Genomic DNA, 24,777 nt, shown 5'->3' with positions numbered 1-24,777 from the left:
GTTAGTTGGGAGGTCTGCAAGCAGGATGGGTGGGGCAAGTGGGGCCTGAGAGGCTGGAGCCTCAGAACTCCTACTCAGGCCCCTATCAGCGCAGCTGACAACCAGGAGGCAGGACTGGAAGATGGAACTCCCCTTGCCTGGGACTTTGGAACTGTTCTCTGGCCCCAGAAGAGTCCCAAAGCCCCCTATGGCCCAAAGAAGACTTTGGAACTGTCCTCTGGTCCCAGAAGAGCCACCACTTCATTCTCATCACTCCCACTCCATTGCCTGGTCAGTGTTAAAAGGCAGAGTTGGGCTGTGTGTCCTCAGGGAAATGACTTGACCTCTCTGAACCTCAAGTTCATCTGTAAAACAGAGTAGTAGGCCGGGCGCAGTTGTTCACGCCCGTAATCGCAGCACTTTAGGAGGCCAAGGTGGGTGGATCACGAGGCCAGGAGTTCAAGAGCAGCCTGACCAACATGGTGAAACCCTGTCTCTACTAAAAATACAAAAATGAGCTGGGCGTGGTCGCACATGCCTGTAATCCCAGCTACTCAGGAGTCTGAGGCAGGAGAATCACTTGAACCTGGGAGGCGGAGGTTGCAGTGAGCCGAGATCGTGCCACTGCACTCCAGCCTGGGTGACAGAACAAGACTCCATCTCAAAAACAAAACAAAACAAAAAAACAGAGACAGTAATACCCAGGCTTCTCAACCTAAAGTGCTTGGCTGATTGATCTTTAACAAGAGTAATAACACAGCCCAAAATAGTAGTTATTACTCTGTACTTAACTGATGCCAAGATGGTAGCCAGAAGTCAAGGGAGTGGCTGCTTGGGGTCAGAAACTTGAGTCGTGGCCGGGCACCATGGCTCATGCCTGTAATCCCAACACTGTGGGAGGCTGACGTGGGCAGATCACTTCAGGTCAGGAGTTTGAGACCAGCCTGGCCAACATGGCAAAACTCCACCTTTACTAAAAATACAAAAATTAGCCGGGCGTGGTGGCAGGCGCCTATAATCCCACCTGCTCAGGAGGCTGAGGCAGGAGAATCGCTTGAACCCGGGAGGAGGAGGTTGCAGTGAGCCAAGATCATGCCACTGCACTCCAGCCTGGGCAACAGAGAAAAACTGTCTCAAAAAAAAGAATTTGAGTCCTCAAATGTCCAGGAAGGTTTCTTTCCACTGCAGGAAGCTGCCTCTGAAGCAGCCCCCAAAGATGAAGGACTTAAAGAAATCCAGAGGCCGGGCACAGTGGCTCACTGCCTGTAATCCCAGCACTTTGGGAGGCCGAGGCAGGTGGATCACCTGAGGTCAGGAATTCAAGACCAGCCTGGCCAACATGGTGAAACGCTGTCTCTACTAAAAATACAAAAATTAGCCAGGCATGGTGGTGTGCGCCTGTAATCCCAGCTACTCGGGAGGCTGAGGCAGAGAATTGCTTGAACCCGGGAGGCGGAGGTTGCAGTGAGCAGAGATCGCGCCACTGCACTCCAGCCTGGGTGACAGAGCAAGACTCTGCCTCAAAAAAAAAAAAAAAAAAAAAATCCAGAGTTCCTTTCCTGGCCATCTTTGAAAGGTAGGCTCCTCTCTAGGTGGGAATTTCAGGGGTCTCTCTTGCTATCCCAGAGCCCACAAAGCGAGAGGGTAAGAGAGCCTACTGCATAACTGAGCTTGCCGGATAATGGAGTGGCGGTCGAGGTGGGGCAGCTCCGGCCAGCGTGTCCCAGCCTGCTTGAGGAGCCCAAAGAGCTGCTCCCTTCCCTGAGATCTTGAGCCAAGGGTCCAGCCTACCACAGTGGTTCCCACTCAGAAAGTTTGTTCGTTCATTCGTCTGTCCACCCATCCCCCGGTCCATCTATCTACCGATCCATCCCTCTATCCACCTATCCAAACATCTGCCCACCCACTCATCATCCATCCACCCATCATCCATCTGTTCGCCCATCAAAACATCTGTCTATCCACCCATTATTCATCATCCACCTATCCACTCATCTATCTACCCATCATCCATCCACCCACCCATCCAAACATCTGTCCATCCACCCATCATCCATCTGTTAATCCATCAAAACATCTGTCCATCCACCCATTATCCATCATCCACCTATCCACTCATCCATCTGTCCACCCACCATCCATCCACCCACCTACCCATTCATCCATCCCTCTATCCACCCATCCAAACATCTGTCCACCCACCCATCATCCACCCACCCATCCAAACATCTGCCCACCCACTCATCATCCATCCACCCATCATCCATCTGTTCGCCCATCAAAACATCTGTCTATCCACCCATTATTCATCATCCACCTTTCATCTATCTACCCATCATCCATCCACCCACCCATCCAAACATCTGTCCATCCACCCATCATCCGTTAATCCATCAAAACATCTGTCCATCCACCCATTATCCATCATCCACCTATCCACTCATCCACCTACCCATCATCCATCTGTCCACCCATCCAAACATCTGTCCATCCACCCATTATTCATCATCCACCTATCCACTCATCCATCTGTCCACCCACCATCCATCCACCCACCTACCCATTCATCCATCCCTCCGTCCACCCATCCAAAGATCTGTCCACCCACCCATCATCCATCCACCCATACAAACATCATCTATCCACCTACCCATTCATCCATCCACCCATCATCCATCCATCCATCCAAACACCTGTCCATCCACCCATCGTCCATCTGTCATCCATCTACCCACCCATTCATCCATCTTCCCATCCATTCATCCATCCGTCCACCCACCCATCATCCATCCACCCATCCAAACATCTGTCCACCTGCCCATCATCCATCCACCTACCCATTCACCCATCCATCCATCATCCATCTGTCCACCCATCTAAACATCTATCCACCCAGCCATCATCCATCCACTGATCCAAAAATCTGTCCATCTACCCATCATCCATCCATTCATCATCCATCTGTCCACCCATCTAAACATCTCCGCTCATCATCCATCACTCACTTGTGTGTCCTTCCACCCACCCATCCTTCTGTCCATCTGTTCTTCCATCTATCCATTTCCCCTTCCATCCATCCATTTATCCATCTGTCCTTGCATCTATCCGTCTGTCCATCCATACATCCATCCAGGCAAGAGATGTTCTCCAACTGACTTGTACATGTCAGGTCAGGGCTGGGCCTTGGCGACACAGCAGGGGAATAAAGCCAACACATTCCTGCCCAGCTCAAAGACCAACAGAGAAGGCAGCCAATAAACAAGTAAACAGATTCATAAATGAATGAGATGCCAAAGTATAACGGGCCGGGTAGATAACAGAGTGGCGTGATTTTAAATGTGATCAAGGAGAGGCTCTCTAAGGAGGCGCCATCTGAGCTGGGAGTTAAAGATGAGGTGGTCAGGCCAGGTGCGGTGGCTCACACCTGTAATCCCAGCACTTTGGGAGGCTGAAGCAGGTGGATCACCTGAGGTCAGGAGTTCAAGACCAGCCTGGCCCACATGGTGAAACCTCATGTCTACTAAAAATACAAAAATCAGCCAGGTGTGGTGGCGCATGCCTGTAACCCCAGCTACTTGAGAGGCTGAGGCAGGAGAATCACTTGAACCTGGGAGGCAGAGGTTGCAGTGAGTTGAGATCATGCCACTGCACTCCAGACTGGGCGACAGAGCAAGACTCCATCTTAAAAAAAAAAAAAAAAAAAAAGATGCGGAGGTCAGGCCAGGCAAAGTGGTTCATGCCTGTAATCCCAACACTTTGGGAGGCTGAGGCAGGTGGATCACTTGAGCTCAGGAGTTCAAGACCAGCCTGGGCAACATAGCAAGACCCTGTCTCTACAAAAAATTTAAAAAGTAATCAGGGGTGGTGGCACATATCTGTAGTTCTAGCTATTCAGGAAGCTGAGGTGGGAGTACGACTTGAGCCCAGGAGTTTGAGGCTGCAGGGAGCTACGATCACACCACTATACTCCAGCCTGAGGGACAGAGCAAGATCCTATGTTTGAGAAAAAAAAAGATGAGAAGGTTGTGGGTTTTTCACACAAGAAGGTGGGGCTGTGGGAGGGGCTTTCTAGATAAATATGCAGCAGGTGCAAAGGCCCTGAGGCAGGACCATGCCTGGGATGTTGGAGCAACAGTGAGGAGGTCCATGTGGCTGGTGCAGAGTGAGCAAGGGGGAGAGAGGGAGGAGGGGAGGGCAGGGAGGCGATGAGGGGCAGCACAGAGCCTGCAAGGCATGGGGGCTGCAGGGAAGAATCTGGATTATTTCCCCCAACATTTTATTTTGAGATGGAGTCTCACTCTGCCGCCCAGCCTGGAGTGCAGTGGCGCGATCTCAGCTCACTGCAACCTCCACCTTCAGGGTTCAAGCAATTCTCATGCCTCAGTCTCCCGAGTAGCTGGGATTATAGGCATGCGCCACCATGCCTGGCTAATTTTTATATTTTTAGTAGAGATGGGGTTTTGTTATGTTGGCCAGGCTGGTCTCAAACTCCTGACCTCAAGTGATCTGCCCGCCTCAGCCTCCCAAAGTGCTGGGATTATAGGCATGAGCCACCGCGCCCGGCCTTCCCCCAACGTTTTATAATAAACATTTCAAACCTACAGAAAAGTTGAAAGAATTTTACAGTGAATACCTGTATTCCCACCACTAGATTCTCCCCTTTGCATTCCATTCTGTTTATTCCATCACCCATCTGCCTCTGCCCGTCCATCCCTCTATCCACCATCAGTCTATCTGCTTGTTCCCGATGCATTTCAAAGTAGGCAGCTGACCTCAGGCCACATCACCCCTACACATGTCAGCACACAGATCATTAACTAGGGTTCAATATTTGCTTATGGGTTTTTCCTTTCAAGGTAAAATTTACCCAAGTGAAATGCAGACTTTTTGTTTTTTTAGACAGGGTGTCACTCTGTCACCCAGGCTGGAGTGCAGCGATCATGGCTCCCTGCAGCCTTGACCTCCCGGGCTCGGGTGGTCTTTTCATGTCAGCCCCCGCAGAGCCAGGACCATAGGCACACACCACCATGACTGGCTAATTTTTTAAATTTTTGGTAGAGAGAGGGTCTCCCTATGTTATCCAGGCTGGTCTCAAACCCCTGGCTCAAGCGATCCTCCCGCCTTGGCCTCCCGAAGTGTTGGGATTACAGGCATGAGCCACTGCACCTGGCCCGCACACATCTTTAAGGGTACAGTCACTAAGTTTGGACAAAACTATGTACCTGACTAATCCAGTCTCCTATCACAAATATTTCCTCTAGAAACTTCCCTCATACCTCTTCCCAGTCAACCTCCACCCCTGTCCTGTCATCCAAAAGTAACAACCATTCCAGTTTTTTTGTTTTTTTTTGTTGTTGTTGTTTAGACAGGGTCTCACTCTGTGGCCCAGGCTGGAGTGCAGTGGTGCAAGCATACCTCACTGCACACTTGACCTCCTGGGCGCAAGCAATCCTCCCCACTCAGCCTCCCAAATTGCTGGGATTATAGGCATGAGCCACCTTGCCCTGCCCCCCACCACCTTTTTTTTTTTTTTTTTTTTTTTGTCATCAAAGCTTAGTTTTGTCAGTTCTTCATGATAACCTTGCCATGTTACAAAATAAAAATAGGTCGGGCATGGTGGCTCAAGCCTGTAATCCCAGCACTTTGGGAGGCCAAGGTGAGTGGATCACTTGAGATCAGGAGTTTGAGACCAGCCTGGCCAACACGGTGAAACCCCGTCTCTACTAAAAATACAAAAATTAGCCAGGGGTGGTGGCGGGCACCTGTAATCCCAGCTACTCAGGAGGCTGAGGCAGGAGAATTGCTTGAACCCGGGAGGCGGAGGCTGCAGTGAGCCAAGATTGTGCCACTGCACTCCAGCCTGGGTGAGAGAGCAAGACTTCATCTCAAAAATAAATAAATAAAATAAATAAAAATAAAAATACCATAACTCCAGTGTTTAGGAGGCTGAGGCAGGAGGATTGCTTGAACCCAGGGGTTTGAGACCAGCCTGGACAACATAGCAAAACTGTCTCTACACAAAATACAAAAATTAGCCGGGCATGGTGGCATGTGGCCGTAATCCCAGCTACTCATGAGGCAGAGGCAGGAGGACTGCTTAAGCCCAAGAGTTTGGGGGTGCAATGAGCTGTGATCATGCCACCACACTCTAGCCTAAATGACAGAGTGATACCTGTCTCCAAAAACAGAGTAAATCAATAAAAAATAAAAATATATAAATAAAATTAAAAATAGACCCAGGTGCAGTGGCTCATGCCTGTAATTCCAGCACTTTGGGAGACTGAGGCAGGAGAATTGCTTGAAGCCAAGAGTGTTTTTTTGTTTGTTTGTTTTTGAGATGGAGTCTCGCTCTGTCGCCCAGCCTGGAGTGCAGTGGCACGATCTCAGCTCACTGCAAGCTCCGCCTCCCGGGTTCATGCCATTCTCCTCAGCCTCCCGAGTAGCTGGGACTACAGGTGCCCGCCACTACGCCCGGCTAATTTTTTGTATTTTTAGTAGAGACGGGGTTTCACCGTGTTAGCCAGGATGGCCTAGATCTCCTGACCTCGTGATCCACCTGTCTTGGCCTCCGAAAGTGCTGGGATTACAGGCGAGAGCCACCGTGCCTGGCCAAAGCCAAGAGTTCAAGACCAGCCTAGGGGGCAGCCGGGGGTGGTGGCTCACCCCTGTAATCCCAGCACTTTGGGAGGCCGAGGTGGGCAAACTGCTTTCCAAGGCAGGACTGCACCATCTTACACTCCCAGCAGGAGAATGTGAGGGTTCCGTTGCCCTTGGTTCTATTTTGAATAACGCAGGGATTCTCAGGTGTTGGTTGCCATGCAGGGCGTAGCATTTTGGAGGTCAGAAGAGGGTGCTCTGGCATGTCCAGTTGAGATAAGGGGATTCCAGAGACATTTTAGAGGTGGGGGCCCCCCAAGAGCCAAATGCTTTCCAAAGTGGAGCCAGAAAAGAGAAGGGTTGGGAGAGGAAATTGGCAAGATATTGGCCAAAGGATATGACATTTCAGTTAGCAGGAGTAGTAAGTCCAAGAGATCTGTACATCATGATGATTTTAGTTAATAATATAGTATATACTGGAAAATTGCTAAGAGACTACATTTTCTGCGGGGAAGCAGTCTCTCACTCTGTCATCCAGGCTGGAATGCAGCAGTGCAATCATAGCTCACTGCAGCCTCGATCTCCTGGGCTCAAGCCATCTTCCTGCCTCAGCCTCCCGAGTAGCTGGGACTACAGGCTCCAGCCACCACACCCAGCCATTTCCTGCCTTTTCTGGCTTTAGAGGCTGCCTGCACCTTCCGGCTCCTGGTCCCTTCCTCCATCTTCAGAGCCAGCAGTGGCTAGTTGGGTCTTTCTCCCACCTTGTCATTCTGACAATGTCCCTCCTGCCTCCGTCTTCTTCATTTTAAGACCCTTGTGATGACACTGGGTTCACCCAGATGATCTCCCATCTCAAGCTCAGCTGATTAACAACCTTAATTCCATCTTCAGCCTCACCCCACTTGGCCACTGAAGCTGTCAGCCTTCCAGTCTGAAGAACTGGATGAACCAGAATGGGTGAGCTGATTTCAGGACAGGAGTCAGGCTAAGTGTCAGACAACACAAATTGTGGGTGTGGGGGAGGGCAGCTAAAATGTTCCCGTGGGCATGTGGAGGAGGCAGGAGCTACTCAGGTTTGGGGCACAGGCTTGGGGTGGGTGGGGCCTGGGTAGGACTTGTCAGTGAGTGGCTGCTGTTGAAATCCATGAAGATGGATGGAATCCTCTATCTATCAGCAAGGGGTCAACAAGACCCTGTTTTGGGGAAAAAAAAAAAAAAAGGAAGAGAGTGCACATGAAGGGGCAGGCTGAGTACCATGCTATGGGGCAACTGACATTTAGGCATCAGTGAAGTATTAGAAGCTGCTGCTAGCATTGGATACTCTGGTTGAGGAGGGGCACTAGAAGTCAGTGACGCAACAAGCCGTCAAGGGTGTGGGATAGCAGCTAGTCTAGACCTACAACGAGGCCCAGGCATCCCAGACAGAGTAGACACATGAATGGCTGGGTGGATGTGGGGACTTCAGCCCAGGTGGTTGATTTCTCAAGAAAAAGAAACCATCTTCACTAGCAGACAAGGTTGGCTTGATCCCGTGTGCCCGTGGGGGCTCAAGGACACATGGCCAGCTTGGCACTCTTGGTCCCAACTGTACTCAGCTCTCACAGCCAAAGCCATGACCACTGCAGGGTATCTGCAATCCCCTTTTTTTTAGAGACAGGGTCTCAGTTTGTCAACCAGACTGGAGTGCACTGGCCTGATCATAGCTCACTGCAGCCTCAAACTCCTGGGTTCAAGCCATCCTCCCACCTCAGCCTTCTGAGTCACTGGTGCAGCCTTCTCAGAGACCCTGCTACCTTTCTGACAGACCCCAAGGTGCAGATGGAAGGGGGCTAGGTGTCCTAGAAAGGCCCAGGCATCCAGACCCCCAGCTCCATGTTTTCCCCTAACCCAAGGGTCTTGGATGCATCCTTGCACACCTTGGTACATTCAAGTCATGATGAGCGTAGGGGATGAGGGAGAACCACAGGAGCAATGGCTTCTCACAATCTCAAGCTTTGCCTCTGCTGATATGCCCAGCTTCAATGCCCACCAGTTTACTGGCTGATACTCTGCTCCCACCAGACCATATCATTTCACACATCCTAGCCTTTACAAATACTGGCCTCTGCCTAGAATACTCATTTAGTATTTGGGTGCTGAAGACACAAAATGGTGGGGAAAACAAGCAACATCTCTCCCCTGAAGAGCTTAAACGCTTTCTTTCTCTGTTTGGCAAACTCCTATGCATCCTTCAAAACCCAGCTCAGTTGTCACCTCCTCCTGAAAGCAGCCCAATTGCCCTGCTTTGCATCCTGTTAAAGCACCCTCCCGCAACCCTGTCTTACTGTGATGTCAGGAGCTGGCCAGTGTTTTTGCAGGGAGGGTTGGAGAAGGAAGCATAACCAGTTCTAAACTCTCCTCTCCTCTGCTGAATCATGCCCATCCCTTCCTGAGTGGCACAGAAAGGGGAACAGATGCACTTTCTAAACCAGGGAGCTCTCCAAGGAGGCTTCAGACTGATATGCCCTGATTGCAGAGGTCTGGCCCCAGAGATCCTACTCTCTCACTAACCTCACCAACCTGTCACTGTCTCTTTCCTTCCCTCTTCTCCCTCTTAAAGCATAAATAAAAGATGCTGTGGTTTGAGAAAAGAACAGGGTCTGGAGCCCAGCAGACTGGCTGGAGTCCTAGCTGCAATGCTTCAAAGCCCTGGGAGCCTCAATTTCGTCACCTGTTGGTGGGACAGGTGCCCTCCCTGAAGGGTGGTTAAGCAGCTCAGAGACCTTGCACCTGGGGCATTGAGGCAGAGTCTGGCATACAGGAGGGGCTCAGGCATGGCTGTAACCAGGCACCTCAGGCCAGCAAGGCTCAACTTCTTCTCCTGAGGGAAGGGAGGAAATGAGGCTGAGGGATGTGTTCCTCAATTTCTAGCTTTTCTCTTTTGGGTCCAGTTCTTCTGTTTGTTCCCTGTCATCCTCTGTCTTCCTGGGCCTCAGTTGTCCCATCTGAAAAATGGGTACAGCTAGATTCCCTCCTTGTTCTACCAGGCTATTATGAGGCTCAGGGCAGGCGGGCAGTTTATAAACACTCCATGCTGATATCACAACGGATCTGATTCCTGATTCCTGCCTCACCCGTTTACCAGGCATGGAACGTGGCCTATCTGTGCCTCAGTTTTATCTGTAAAATGGAATAAACAATAGCCCCTCTTCCACATGGAGTGGTTCGGAATGGCACCTGAGGTGGAGTGAGTACCTAGTAAAATTTAGACGACCGAGTGCAGTGGCTCACACCCAGTGCTTTGAGAGGCCGAAGTGGGAGGATTGCTTAAGGTCAGGAGTTTGAGACCAGCCAGGGCAACATAGCAAGACAAAAAAATTTAAAAATTAGGTGGGCATAGTGACACACACCTGTAATCCTGGCTACTCAGGAGGCTGAGGTGAGAGGACTGGTTGAGCCCAGGAGTTTGAGGCTGCAGTGAGCTGTGATCACACCACTGCACTCCAGCCTGGGTGACGGAGCAGATCCTGTTTCAGAAAAAAACGCCCCCCAAAAAACAGCTTAGAGACTGTGATAGTTACTACTAGACAGGAGGTGGGGGCAGGATGGGGAGTGGTCTGGAAAGAAGGGGTGCTGGCCTATGGAGGCTTCTAGATGGTTCTTCCAAGCCCTTAGGATGGTTTCTAGCATCTGAGGTGCCTAAGGCTGCTGGAAGCTTTCCTTGCCTCTGCCACCTTCCCTTAAAGCTGCAGCTGAAGTGTTTGGGCTGGGCTGGACGACAGCAGCTTCAGGGTCATCTGCAGAGCCACCGCGTGGGTGGCAGGGCCAGTGTGACCAGCCTCTTCTCCCCTCACCCCACCCGCCCCCAAGCCTGGCTGCTGTTTGAAGCCTCCCTGGCCCCACTCCCAGCTTGGCCCCTGCCACCTGGGAACCAAACTGATAATCCTTCTTAGTGGCTAAAAATAGCCCCGGATTGGGGGAAAGAGAGAGAATGGGGCTTTGTACTGACACGGGAGGTGGGTTAGGGGGGATGAGCAGAGGATCCCTGCTCCCCTTCAGGGGTCTGAGTGAGAAGGACTGGTTCCCACGGCTTCCCCGAACCCCCAAGGACCCCAGCACTGCTCAGCAGATCAGAGCTATGCACATAGGTTTGTTTTGCTTTGCTTTCAATCTAGCTGGAAATACAGGACTTGTCCACGGTTGTGAAAAAGGCAATTAATTCAGACCCCAGATGTCTGGGCCTCCCAGAGATGAAAACACACACACACACACTTGCATACATTGACTCACTCACCCGCCCCTGCAGCCTGGCCCGCTGCCTGGGGTCACCTGATTCCTGCGGCCAGAGGCTCAGGGGGGAGCACGTGACATGCTGGAAGGAAGGGGGCTGTTTGCAGATAACCACGGCCTGCCTCGGCACCGGGTCCTGGCTGTCCCTTCCAGATGGACCTGTCTCTTCCACTCTGAGCCTCTCTGAGCAGGGGTCCCACAGGGTGCTAGTGACCAGAGATGCTGCCGGTTGAGGTACCACTCCCCCCAAAGACCCCAGGGTGGACCCCAAGTCCAGGGTTCCGCCTTACCTGAGCCCTTATTTCTGCACACATTCCTGTCCTCTACATTCTGGCCCTGCTGCCTCCCCACCTCTGCCTCCCCAGCTTAATCCATAGCAACTGCTGCTTGCTGGGCTTCCAACTCACCAAGCTCACTTGTACCATGTTTGCACCCCAGACAGTCACATACATGTCTGTGTTATCATTCTTATTTCAGCTCAAATGTCACCTCCTCCAAGAAGCCTTCTCAGACTACCACCAAAGAGGCCACCGTATTATTCTGTCTCCTGATCCTGTGTAGTTCCTTCAACCCTCTTGTCCCAGTTGATCTGTTTTATTGGGGTGTCTTCTTCACCCCAAGGCATAAGTTTCATGAAAGAAAAGAATGTTGTTTGAGTCAGTGCTGTATCCTCAGAGCCTCAGACAGGGCTGGACACATTAGATGCCACATAAATGTTTGCTACATGGATGAATGAGTAAAATAGACAGATGGACAGGTGGGAGGGTGCAAGGACGTTAGCTCAGGTGGTCAAACTCTCTAGAAAAATAACCCACCCTTAACAGGCATGGTTGGCTTGATCTCCATAAACATTCCCATAAAGGAAACGTGGGAACTGGGAAGCCCAAGGCTCAGAGCAAGAAGTGACTGCAGACAGATCACAGGTCACTCAGTCAGCAAGGGGGACAGTCAAGGATAGAAGCTTCCTTGGGTGAGGAGGGGGCTGCTCTGCTCCCACAGTGGGCTCAGGGTTCATAGGGTCCTGTGGAGGCCTCCCCAGGCCTACCTCTGCTGATTAAAGTTTCCCCAAAAAGCAAGCTCCTCCTTCTACTTGCCCTCTAAGCTTTCAGGGTACTAGAAGCTAATCATGCAATTTTTCTTTCCTTTTTTTTTTTTTTTTTTGAGACGGAGTTTTGCTCTTGTTGCCCAGGCTGGAGTACAGTGGTGCGATCTCGGCTCACTGCAACCTCTGCCTCCCGGGTTCAAGCGATTCTTTTGCCTCAGCCACCCGAATAACTAGGATTACAGGCGTTTGCCATCATGCCCGGGTAATTTTTATTTTAGTAGAGACGGAGTTTCACCATGCTGGCCAGGCTGGTTTCGAACTCCTGACCTCAGGTGATCCACCTGCCTCAGCCTCCCAAAGTGCTGGGATTACAGGTGTGAGCCACCACACCTGGCCACAATTTTTCTTTCTTAAAGAGATGGGGTCTCATTCTGTTGCCCAGACTGGAGTGCAGTGGCACCATTGCAGCTCACTACAGCCTTGAACTCTTGGACTTAAGTGATCCTCCCGCCTCAGCCTTCCAAGCAGCTGGGACTACAGGAGCATGCCACCGTACCCAGCTAATTTTTGTTATTTTTTTGTAGAGATAGGGTCTTGGTATGTTGCCCAGGCTGGTCTTGCACTCCTGGTCTTGAGCCATTCTCCCACTATGGCTTCCCAAAGTGCTAGGATTACCGACACAAGCCACCACACTCGGGCTCAGCGTGCAATTTCTTAATGTCTATGCCCCTGGAAGCTCAGGAGCCTCCGTAAGCTGGGCCATGTCCCCTGGGTATCCCCAGCCTCCTCCCCTATTGCATCTTCTTGGAACCATTCCCTGGCAACCACCTCTCCTGTCAGCCCCCTCAAAACCTACAACCAATACTGGACCATGAGGATCCCCCAGCAGGTGCCCACCCAACTCTGGCCTGGTGCCTGCTGTGGGAAGGAAGTAAAGAGGGGCCTCCACCTCCTTACCCTTCTGGAATCATCTCTCTCTTCTGCAGGTCTATTCAAGCTCTGGTTACCTCAGCCCCATGCCATCCAGACGGTATGATTCCCAAGACCAGCCCCAAGCCTCCAGGCCTCTGCATCAGTGCCCTTTTTCCAACATGCCTCCGCCCTCTTCCCTGGGCCAGTTCCCACTTGCCTTTCAAGTCCTGGATCAGATTAAAATCCCTATTTAAGAGGCCTCCCCTGCTCTTCCTATGCTAGGCAAAGCCCCCTCCCCAGCCAATACCCCTCCCTGCCCCTAGACCTTTCTTCTGAGTCAGCCCTGGCTCCCTGGAGGTTGGAGTATTCAAGTCTGCCTCTAAGTCTCTCCCCAATTAGTGATGGTCAGGCCAGGGTGAGATCTCCAGGGGCCCCCAGCATCCCAGAGTAAAGGGGGGAGGTCCGTGAGGGAGGAGAGAGGATCTGGTCTCTGGGGGTTGGAGGGAAAAAATGAGCAGTCCCCAGCCCCAGAGGTGGAGTAGTGGGGCAGGGGTGGTGGCGGGGGATTACCATCTGATAGTTACTTGCACAGAGACAGGATTAAGTATACACGTGGGAGTGTGCGGGGGCCCACTTGGGCTATTAATGGTAAAAAAATAAAAATAAAAACGGCATTACGGAGGTATAATCAACAGGCAAGAAGCTGTATGTGTTTAAAGTGTGAGATCCAACACTTTTTTTTGTTTGTTTTGAGACGGAGTCTCGCTCTGTCGCCCAGGCTGGTGTGCAGTGGCGCAATCTCGGCTCACTGCAAGCTCCACCTCCCGGGTTCATGCTATTCTCCTGCCTCAGCCTCCGGAGTAGCTGGGACTACAGGCGCCCACCACCACACCCGGCTAATTTTTTTGTATTTTTAGTAGAGTTGGGGTTTCACCATGTTAGCCAGGATGGTCTCAATCTCCTGACCTTGTGATCCACCCACCTCAGCCTCCCAAAGTGCTGGGATTACAGGCATAAGCCACCATGCCTGGCCCACTTTTTTCTGTTTTTTTGAGATGCAGTCTCTATGCCCAGGCTGGAATGCAGTGGAATGATCTTGGCTCACTGCAACCTCTACTTCCTGGGTTCAAGTGATCCTCTTGCCGCAGCCTCCCAAGTAGCTGGGATCACAGGCATCCACCACCATGCGTGGCTAACTTTTTTTGTGTTTTTAGTGGAAATGGGGTTTCACAATGTTGGCCAGGCTGGTCTTGAAATCCTGACCTCAGATGTCTGCCCACCTCCGCCTCCCAAAGTGCTGAGATTACAGGCATGAGCCACGGCACCCAGCAGCTCCAACACATTTTGACATATGTACACACCCATGAAATCACCCCCTCAATCAAGATAATGAACAGAAGGCTGGAGGCTGGGTGAGCTACACCTAGTCCAGCAGCCTTTACCAGGTCCAAGGTAACAGGATCTTTATCTATAATCGTCTCTGTGTTCCTGGGGCAGATAACTGCGAGAGAACTAACAGCAAGGTGACTTGCAAGCTAAGAAATAAACAGATTTCTTTCTTTTTTCCTTTTCCTTTTTTTTTTTTTTTTTTTGAGACAGAGTCTCGCTCTGTTGCCCAGGCTGGAGTGCAGTGGCCTGATCTTGGTTCACTGCAACCTCTACCTCTCGGGTTCAAGCGATTCTACTGCCTCAGCCACACTGAGTAGCTGGAATTATAGGTCCATGCCACGATGCCCGGCTAATTTTTGTATTTTTAGTACAGATGGGGTTTCGCCATGTTGGCCAGGCTGGTCTCAAACTCCTGGCCTCAAGTGATCCACCTGCCTTAGCCTACCAAAGTGTTGGGATTACAGGCATGAGCCACCACGCCCAGCCCTGTTTTTTCTTTCTTTTTTTTTTTTTTTAAAGACAGGGCCTGGTTCTGTTGCTCAGGCTAGAGTGCAGTGGCGAGACTGCGGCTCATTGCTACCTCTGCGTCTTGGGCCTAAGTGATCCTCCCACCTCAGCCTCCCAAGTAGCTAGGACTACAGGCGGGTGCCACCACGCCCAGCTAATTTTTGTACTTTTTTGTAGAGGCGGGATTTCACCATGTTGCCCAGGCTGGGCTGAAGCGATCCTCTTGCCTTGGCCTCCCAAAGTGCTGGGATTGCAGGCATGAACCACCACGCCCAGCCATAAGCAGAAATTTGACCCAAACTCTTGGGAAAGTTTAAGAAACACCTAGCATATACAGACTTCCCCCTCCAAAGAAAACCTTACTAACGCATATGTCATGTTAGGAAACGTCTTTCTTGATTTGAACTAACAAAACTCTGGTACACCAAACGACAAGTTATGAAATAGGACATGTAAAACCTTTTCAACTAGAAGGCATTTTTTTGTTTGTTTTGAGACAGAGTCTCACTCTGTCACCCAGGCCGGAGTGCAGTGGCGCGCTCTCGGCTCACTGCAAGCTCCGCCTCCCGGGTTTACCCCATTCTCCTGCCTCAGCCCCCGGAGTAGCTGGGACTACAGGCGACCGCCACCATGCCCGGCTAATTTTTTTGTATTTTTGGTAGAGACGGGGTTTCACCGTGTTAGCCAGGATGGTCTCGATCTCCTGACCTCGTGATCTGCCCGCCTCGGCTTCCCAAAGTGCTGGGATTACAGGCGTGAGCCACCGCGCCCGGCCTGTTTTGTTTTTGTTTTGGGATAGGGTCTTGCTCTGTTACCCAGGCTGGACTACAGTGGCACAATCACAGCTCATTGCAGCCTCAACCCACCTGGGGCTCAGGTGATCCTCCCACCTCAGCCTCCTGAGTAGCTGGAACCACAGACACATGCCACCAGCCTGCCTAATTTTAAAATTCTTTATAGAGATTAGGGGGAGGGTCTCACTATGTTGCCTGGGCAAGTCTCAAACTCCTAGGTTCAAGCAGTCCTCCCACCTCGGCATCCCAAAGTGCTGGGATTATAGGCATGAGCCACCACACCCAGCCTGAACTAGAAGTTTTATTTTATTTTTTTTTGACAGGGTTTCCCTATGATGGCCAGGCTGGTCTCGAACTCCTGACCTCAGGAGATCCATCTCCCTTGGCCTCCCAAAGTGCTGGGATTGATTATAGGCATTAGCCACCATGCCCGGCCTGAACTAGAAGTTTTAAAACAGCAAATGGGGGGAAAAAAGCAAAAAGATGGCCCTGTAATCCCAGCATATTGGGAGGCCGAGGCAGGTGGATCACCTGAGGTCAGGAGTTTGAGACTAGCCTGACCAACATAGTGAAACCTTGTCTCTATTACGCCAGGTGCGGTGGCTCACGCCTGTAATCCCAGCACTTTGGGAGGCCGAGGGGGGCAGATCACGAGGTCAGGAGATCAAGACCATCCTGGCCAACATGGTGAAACCCCGTTTCTACTAAAAATACAAAAATTAGCCAGGCATGGTGGTGTGTGCCTGTAATCCCAGCTACTCGGGAGGCTGAGTCAGGAGAATCGCTTGAACCCAGGAGGCAGAGGCTGCAGTGAGCCGAGATCATGCCATTGCACTCCAGTCTGGGCAACAAGAGCGAAACTCTGTCTGAAAAAAAAAAAAAAGAAAGAAAGAGAGAAAGATACAATATGGATAAATCTTGAGGACGTTATGCTGAATGAAATAAACCAGTCACAAGAGGACAAATCCTGTATGATTCCACTTATATGAGGTCTCTAGAATAGTCCCATTCATAGTGACAGAAAGTAGAACGGGGCCGGGCGCGGTGGCTCATGCCTGTAATCCCAGCACTATGAGAGGCCGAGGCAGGTGGATCACCTGAGGTCAGGAGTTCGAGACCAGCCTGGCCAACAAGGTGAAACCCCACCTCTACTAAAAATGCAAAAAATTAGCTGGGCATAGTGGTGCGTGCCTGTAATCCTAGCTACTCGAGAGGCTGAGGCAGGAGAATTGCTTGAACCCGGGAAGCAGAAGTTGCAGTGAGTTTAGATCAAGCCACTGCACTCCTGCCCGGCGGATAGAGGAAGACTCTGTCTCCAAAAGAAAAAAAAAAAAAAAATAGAATGGTGGGTGCCAGGGGAAGGGAAATGGGGAGTTAAAGTTGAATGGGTAAAGTACAGCGTCTCAGTTTTGGAAAACAAAAAGGTTCTGGAAGCTGGGGGCTGTGGCTCATGCCTGTGGTGCAGCTACTCAGGAGGACTGCATGAGCCCAGGAATTGGAGGCTGCAGTGAGCTATGACTGTACTACTGTACTCCAGCCTTGGAGACAGAGGGAGACTCTCTTATTTATTTATATTTTTTTGAGATGGAGTCTCACTCTGTTGCCCAGGCTGGAGTGCAGTGGCACAATCTCAGCTCACTGTATGCTCCGCCTCCTGGGTTCACGCCATTCTCCTGCTTCAGCCTCCCGAGTAGCTGGGACTACAGGTGCCCGCCACCATGCCTGGCTAATTTTTTGTATTTTTAGTAGAGACGGGGTTTCACTGTGTTAGCCAGGATGGTCTTGATCTCGACCTCGTGATCCGCCCGCCTCGGCCTCCCAAAGTGCTGGGATTACAGGCGTGAGCCACCGCGCCCGGCCGACTCTCTTATTTTGAGATGAGGTCTCTGTTGCTCAGGCTGGAGTGCAGTGGTGCTATCTAACTGCAACCTTCACCGCCCAGGCTCAAGTGGTCCTCCCACTTCAGCCTCCTGAGCAGCTGGGACTACAGGCGTGTGCCACCATGCCCAGCTAATTTTTGTGTTTTTGTTTGTTTGTAGAGACAGGATTTCGCCATGTCACCCGGGTTGGTCTCAAACTCTTGGAATCAAGCGATCCACCTGCTATGGCCTCCCAAAGTGCTGGGATTACAGGCGTGAGCCACCGCGCCCGGCCCCACAATTAAAAAATTTTTTAATTTTAAAAATTACTAAAGGAGGTATGGGGTGGAGGAAGAGCTATGTTCAATGGCTTGGGAGGATTATGGAGTTAAAAAAAAATAAAAGCAAAGTACAGAGAGACACTAATGGCCTGATACTTAATTTATACAATGAAAAACCACAAGAATTCTCCTTCTGGTAATGGTGAAGTCAGCCACATCAGGCCAGCTCTTTCATAGATAACAATGATAAACACTGAGCTAAATATAAAAAAACAACTACCTGGGCCAGGCATGGTCGCTCACACCTGTAATCTCAGCACTCTGGGAGGCTGAGGCGGGCGGATCACCTGAGGTCAGGAGTTTGAGACCAGCCTGGCCAACATGGTGAAACCCCGTCTCTACTAAAAATACAAAAAATTAGCTGGGCGTGGTGGTGCGTGCCTGTGATTCCAGCTACTCGGGAGGTTGAGGCAGGAGAATCGCTTGAACCTGGGAGGCGGAAGTTGCAGTGAGCTAAGATCGCACCACTGCACTCCAGCCTGGGTGACAGAGCAAGACTCCACCCAAAAAAAAAAAATTAGCCGAGTGTGGTGGCTTTTGCCTGTAATCCCAGGCTGAAGTTGGAGGATTGCTTGAGGCCAGGAATTTGACAACAGGCTGGACAACATAGAGAGACCCTCATCTCTTAAAAAAAATAAAATAAAAAGATTCAGGCTGGCTGCAGTGGCTTATGTCTGTAACCCCAGCACTTTGGGAAGTCAAGGCGGGAGGATCACTCGAGCCTAGGAGTTTAAGACCAGCCTGGACAACATAGTGAAACCTCACCTCCACTTCAAAAAAAAAAAAAAAATCAGCGAGGCATGGTAGTGTCTCCCTGTAGTCCTAGCTACTCTCTAGGAGGCTGAGGTGGAAGGATGACAAGCCTGGGAGATCCAGGCTGCAGGGAGCTGTGATCACACCACCAGCACTCTAACCTGGGCAACAGGGTGAGACCGTGTCTCAAAAAAAAAAAAAAAAGGTTTAAATAAAAAGGTTTTAATAAATATGTTGCACTAACAACATTTGTATACTCAATAGCCACATGCAGCCAGTGGCTACCACTTTGCAGAATACAGATATGGAACATTTCCATCATTGTAGAAAATTCTAGGCCGGGCACAGTGGCTCATGCCTATAATCCCAGCACTTTGGGAGGCCGAGGTGGGCAGATCACCTGAGGTCGGGAGTTCGAGATCAGCCTGACCAACATGGAGAAACCCCGTCTCTACTAAAAATCCAAAAAAAATTGCCGGGTGTGGTGGCACGTGCCTGTAATCCCAGCTACTAGGGAGGTTGAGGCAGGAGAATTGCTTGAACCTGGGAGGCGCAGGTTGCGGTGAGCCAAGATCACACCATTGCAATCCAGCCTGGGCAACAAAAGGGAAACTCCGTCTCAAAAAAAGAAAAGAAAATTCTCCTGGAGGCTGGGTGTGGTGGCTCACGCCTATAATCCCAGCACTTTAGGAGGCTGAAGTGGGCGGATCATGAGGTCAGGAGATCGAGACCATCCTGGCTAACACGGTGAAACCCTGTCTCTACTAAAAATACAAAAAATTAGCTGGGCGTGGTGACAGGCGCCTGTAGTCCCAGCTGCTTGGGAGGCTGAGGCAGGAGAATCGCTTGAACCTGGAAGGCGGAGGTTGCAGCGAGCCGAGATTGCACCACTGTATTCCAGCCTGGGCGACAGAGCAAGATTCTGTCTTAAAAAAAAAAAAAAGAAAGAAAGAAAAGAAAAAAGAAATAAAATTCTACTGGACAGTATCACTCTAGAGAGGAAAAACAAGTAGCAGTTGGAAGGGAATCTATAAATGGAAGAAAGAAATGGCGCTGGGTGAATTTCTCATTTTTATTGCTATTCATTGGAGATAAAAACTGGCTTAAGATTAAGAGGATAGGGCCGGGTGTCATAACTCATGCCTATAATTCCACTGCTTCGGGAGGCTGAGGTGGGAGGATTACTTGAGGCTAGGAGTTTCAGACCAGCTTTGGCAAGACAGTGAGACCCTGTCTCTACCAAAAAAAAAAAAAAAAAGAAAAAGAAAAAGCTGGGTGAGGTGGTACATGCCTGAAGTCCCAGCTACTCAGGAGGCTGAGGTGGGAGGATCCTTTGAGCCCAGAAGCTATGATTGCACCACTGCACTCCAGCCTGGGAGACTGTCTCTTAAAAAAAAAAAAAAATGCTGGGCACAGTGCCTCACGCTTGTAATCCCAGAACTTTGGGAGGCTGAGGCAGGTGGATCACGAGGTCAGGGGATCGAGACCATCCTGGCTAACACGATGAAACCCCGTCTTTACTAAAAATACAAAAAGAAAATTAGCCGGGCATGGTGGCGGGCATCTGTAATCCCAGCTACTCGGGAGGCTGAGGCAGGAGAATGGTGTGAACCCAGGAGGTGGAGCTTGCAGTGAACCGAGATCGCACCACTGCACTCCAGCCTGGGCGACAGAGCGAGACTCCATCTCAAAAAAGAAAAAGAAAAAGAAAAGAGCCAGAGATGGAAAGCCCCATATTCTACATTAAAAGTCTGTGTACATCTCTTGCTGATTCTTAGCCCATGGATATTGAACGTATTCCAACTAGCCCTGCTGAGGCTAACAGAACTAGGCCAAGATTTCATCTGCTACCCACCACAGGAGAAACAGACTTTGGAGTCTGAGTCCAGCCAGGTTAACTGCCTGATAAAAAAATAGTTAAATTTTAAAAAATCATTGCTCTTCAAAGGAACATAACAGAATCCAGAGACTCTACAACATATCTTCCACAACGTCCAGCACTCAATCCAAAATTTCTTGACATCTCACAAAATTGGAAAACATGGCCCATGCTCAGGAAAGAAGGAAGTTAAAGGAGACTGGCTCTGAGGTGACCCAGATGTTGGAATTAGCAGAAAGGTCTTTGAGGCAGCTATTATGTCTGTAATCCCAGCACTTTGAGAGGCCAAGGTGGCTGGATCACTAGAGTTCAGGGGTTCAAGAGCAGCTGGGCAACATGGTGAAACACCGTCTCTACAAAAAATACAAAAATTAGCTGAGCGTGGTGGCATAAGCCTGTAGTCCCAGCTACTTGGGGGGCTGAGGCAAGAGGATCACTTGAGCCCAAGAGGTTGAGGCTGCAGTGAGCTGTGATTGCACCACTGCATTCCAGCCTGGGCAACAGAGTGTGACCCTGTCTCAAAAACAAACAAACAAACAAAACAAAAAACAAATGGAAATTCTAAAACTTAAAAATATACACAATCTGAAATTTAAAAATGCACTGTGTGGGCTTGATAGTGCATTGGAGATGATAAAAGAAAGTGCTAACAAATTTAAAGCCAGATTGATAGCAAATATCCAAACTGAAGAACAGAGAAGAAAAAAGTTTAAGTAAAAATGGATAGTGGTAATGGTTGCACAACACTTTGAATGTACTGAATACTACTAAGTTGCACACTTAAACATGTTTAAAATGGTTAATTTTATATTACATATATTTTACCTCAATTTAGAAAGTGTATAGAGCCTTGGTATTTTCTGGATGATATCAAAAGATCTAACTTATGGCTGGGCACGGTGGCTCCCGCCTGTAATCCCAGCACTTTAGGAGGCTGAATTGGGCGGATCACTTGAGGCCAGGAGTTTGAAACCAGCCTGGCCAACATGGTGAAACCCTCTCTCTAATAAAAATACAAAAATTGGCCAGGCGTGGTGGCACATGCCTGTAATCCCAGCTACTCGGGAGGCTGAGGCAGGAGAATCATGTGAACCTGGGAGGCAGAGGCTGGAGTGAGCCGAGATCCAAGATTGCACCACTGCGCTCCAGCTCAGGCGAGACTCCGTCTCAAAAAAAAAAAAAGGTCTAACTTGCATGCAATGTGAGTACTAGAAGGAGAAAGGAAAGAGAATGGGGCAGGTGAAATATTTGAAAAAATAAGAAAGAACACCAAAGGATTTTGATTTTTTTCCCTATGGCTACATATATGCACATAAACACACAGAAGAAGGCTGTAAGGCCAGATATGGTGGCTCACACCTGTAACCCCAGCACTTTGGGAGGCTGAGGCGGGAAGATCACTTGAGCTCAGGAGTTCGAGGCCAGCCTGGGAAACACAGTGAGACCTTGTCTCTACTAAGATTAAAACAACAACAATAACAAATAACAACTAGCTGGGTGTGTTGGCACACGCCTGTAGTCCCAGCTACTTTAGGGGCTGAGGCAGGAGGATCACTTGAGCTCGGGAGGTTGAGGCTATAGTGAGTCCTGAACATGCCACTGCATTCCAGCCTGTCTGACAGAGTGAGACCCTTTCTCAAAAAACAAAAAAGGCTGGGCATGTTGGCTCACACCTGTAATCCTAGCACTGTGGGAGGCCAGGGCAGGCAGCAGATCACCTAAGGTCAGGATTTCGAGACCAGCATGGCCAACATGGTGAAACCCTGTCTCTACTAAAAATACAAAAAAATAGCTGGGCGTGGTGGCAGGCACCTGTCATCCCAGCTACTCCAGAGGATGAGGCAGGAGAATCACTTGAACCCAGGAGACGGAGGTTGCAGTGAGCTGGGATCGCACTGAACTCCAGCCTGGGTGAGAGCGACACACGAAGAAGAAGAAGAAGAAAGAAGAAGAAAGAAGAAGAAGGCTCTAAGGGTATAGTCCACATTCATGTGAGTTGTTATACTAGGGAGCTGGTCCGGGTTGGGATGGGAGCCAGTGAACCTGTCTTGTGTTTTACTGATCATAGCTCACTGCAGCCTCCACTTCCTGGGCTCAGGTGATACTCCCAGCTCAGCTCCCCAAGTAGCTGGGATTACAGGTGTGCACCACCTTGCCTAGCTACTGTTTTAATTTTTTGTAGAGATGGGGTTTCACCATGTTGCCAGGCTGGTCTCAAACTCTTGGACTCAGGGGATCCACCTGCCTCAGCCTCCCAAAGTACTAGGATTACAGGCATGAGCCACCACACCTGGCATTCATGGATTTTTTTTTTTTTTTTAGATGAAGCCTCACCGGCCCAGACTGGTGTGTGCAATGGCGCAATCTCTGCTCATTGCAACCTCCGCCCCAGGGGTTCAAGTGATTCTCCTGCCTCAGCCTCCCAAGTAGCTGGGATTACAGGCATGTGCCCCTATGCCCAGCTAATTTCTGTATTTTTAGGAGAGACAGGGTTTCACCACGTTGGCCAGGCTAGTCTTGAACTCCTGACCTCAAGTGATCCTCCCACCTTGGCTTCCCAAAGTGCTGGGATTACAGGCATGAGCCACCATGATCGGCCTTCACTGATTTTTTTTTATAAGGAGTGGGTTTAAGGGTGACTTCTTAAAAAAAAAATTTTTTTTTGGAGACGGAGTTTTGCTCTTGTTGCCCAGGCTGCAGTGCAACGGCGGGATCTCAGCTCATTGCAACCTCCGCCTCCCGGGTTCAAGCAATTCTCCTGCCTCAGCCTGCTGCGTAGCTGGGATTACAGGCACCTACACCACGCCCAGCTATTTTTTTATATTTTTAGTAGAGATGGGGTTTCGCCATGCTGGCCAGGCTGGTCTCAAACTACTGGCCTCAGGTGATCTGCCCACTTAGGCCTCCCAAAGGGCTGGGATTATAGGTGTGAGCCACCATGCTCGGCTGACATATTTAAAAAATTTTTTAAATTGTGGTAAAATACTCAACATTTACCATTAATTGTGTTTAATGATACAGTTCAGTGGCATTAAATATTTCGCATGGTTGTGTAACCATAACCACCATCCAGCTCCAGAATTCTTTCATGTTGTAAAACTGAAACTCTGGCAGGGCACGTTGGCTCACACCTGTCATCTTGGCACTTTGGGAGGCCGAGGCGGACGGATCATGAGACTCTGGCAGGGCACAGTAGCTCACACCTGTCATCTCAGCACTTTGGGAGGCCGAGATGGACGGATCATGAGGTCAAGAGATCGAGACCATCCTGGCCAACATGGTGAAACCCCGTCTCTACTAAAAATACAAAAATTGTCTGGACGTGGTGGCGGGCACCTGTAATCCCAGCTACTCGGGAAGCTGAGGCAGGAGAATCGCTTGAACCCAGGAGGCAGAGGTTGCGGTGAGCCGAGATCACGCCACTGCATTCCAGCCCAGCAACATAGTGAGACTCCGTCTCAAAACAGCAGCAACAAAAACCTGAAAATCCATGCCTAATAATCAATAATTCCCTGTTCCCTCTCCTTTGGCACCCACCATTCTACTTTCTCTCTGTGTGAATCTGGTGACGCTAGGGGCCTCATATAAGTGGAATCACACAGTATCTCCCCTTTTGTGACTGGCTTATTTCATGTACCATAATGTCCTCAAGGTTCACCCACATGACATGTTACATCCTTCCCTTTTAAGGCTGAATCAGGCTGGGCGCAGTGACTCATGCCTGTAATCTGAGCACTTTGGGAGGCTGAGACGGGTGGATCATTTGCGATCAGGAGTTCGAGACCAGCCTGGGCAACATGGTGAAACCCCATCTCCACTAAAAATGCAAAAATTAGCTAGGTGTGGTGGCCAGCTTACTTCCAAGTAAGTCCCAGATACTTGGAAGGCTGAGGCATGAGAATTGCTTGAGCCAAGATCAAGGCAGAGGTTGCAGTGAGCCGAGATCGCACCACTGCACTCCAGCCTGGGTGACAGAGTGAGACTCTGTCTCAAGGAAAAAAAAAAGAAAAAAAACCTGAATCATATTCCAGTGTATGTATATATATTAAGGATGACTTTTTAAATAGAAAATTATAGTACATGAAAATGAAAAGATTTCCACTGAAGGTGTGTTTGATACAGGAGACAGGGTTGATACAGGAGAGGGGGCATTTTTGGTAGGGAAGGAGCCCTCTACCCCCACCTCACTACTTAAGAAACCAGTTCTCTTTTTTTTGAGACAGTTTTGCTCTTGTTGCCCAGGCTGGAGTGCAATGGTGCAATCTTGGCTCCAGGCAACATCAACCTCCCAGGTTTAAGCAATTCTTCTGCCTCAGCATCCCAAGTAGCTGGGACTACAGGCATGCACCACCACATCCAGTTGATTTTGTATTTTTAGTAGACACAGGGTTTCTCCATGTTGGTCAGGCTGGTCTCGAACTCCTGACCTCAGGTGACCCGTCTGCCTCGGCCT

At 50.0% G+C, this 24,777-nt stretch overlaps 1 protein-coding gene and 1 long non-coding RNA gene across 6 annotated transcripts in view; one reads left to right on the top strand and one right to left on the bottom strand.

Moving 5' to 3' along the window:
- CERS4 (ceramide synthase 4) overlaps positions 1-24,777 on the bottom strand; it is a 55,382-nt gene that overhangs the window by 13,019 nt on the left and 17,586 nt on the right. The window contains exon 1 of one of the 5 annotated variants that reach the window (XM_055371521.2): positions 9,966-10,082. The exons of the other annotated variants lie outside the window; for them this stretch is intronic. The gene's annotated coding sequence lies outside the window, so the exon portion shown is untranslated. Of the gene's footprint in view, positions 1-9,965; positions 10,083-24,777 lie in introns of those variants that run through there. 5 annotated transcript variants of the gene reach the window in all.
- On the top strand, positions 6,828-12,941 carry LOC129528871 (uncharacterized). The gene is made up of 3 exons (XR_008674136.2): positions 6,828-6,880; positions 7,468-7,533; positions 12,877-12,941. It is a non-coding gene; the product is annotated as an uncharacterized lncRNA (long non-coding RNA).

The sequence above is a fragment of the Gorilla gorilla genome, chromosome 20 (assembly GCF_029281585.2).
Source record: "Gorilla gorilla gorilla isolate KB3781 chromosome 20, NHGRI_mGorGor1-v2.1_pri, whole genome shotgun sequence".
NCBI classification, from domain to species: Eukaryota; Metazoa; Chordata; class Mammalia; order Primates; family Hominidae; genus Gorilla; species Gorilla gorilla.
The sequence above is the reverse complement of the archived record's forward strand: the minus strand, read 5'-3'. Positions and strand labels throughout refer to the sequence as shown.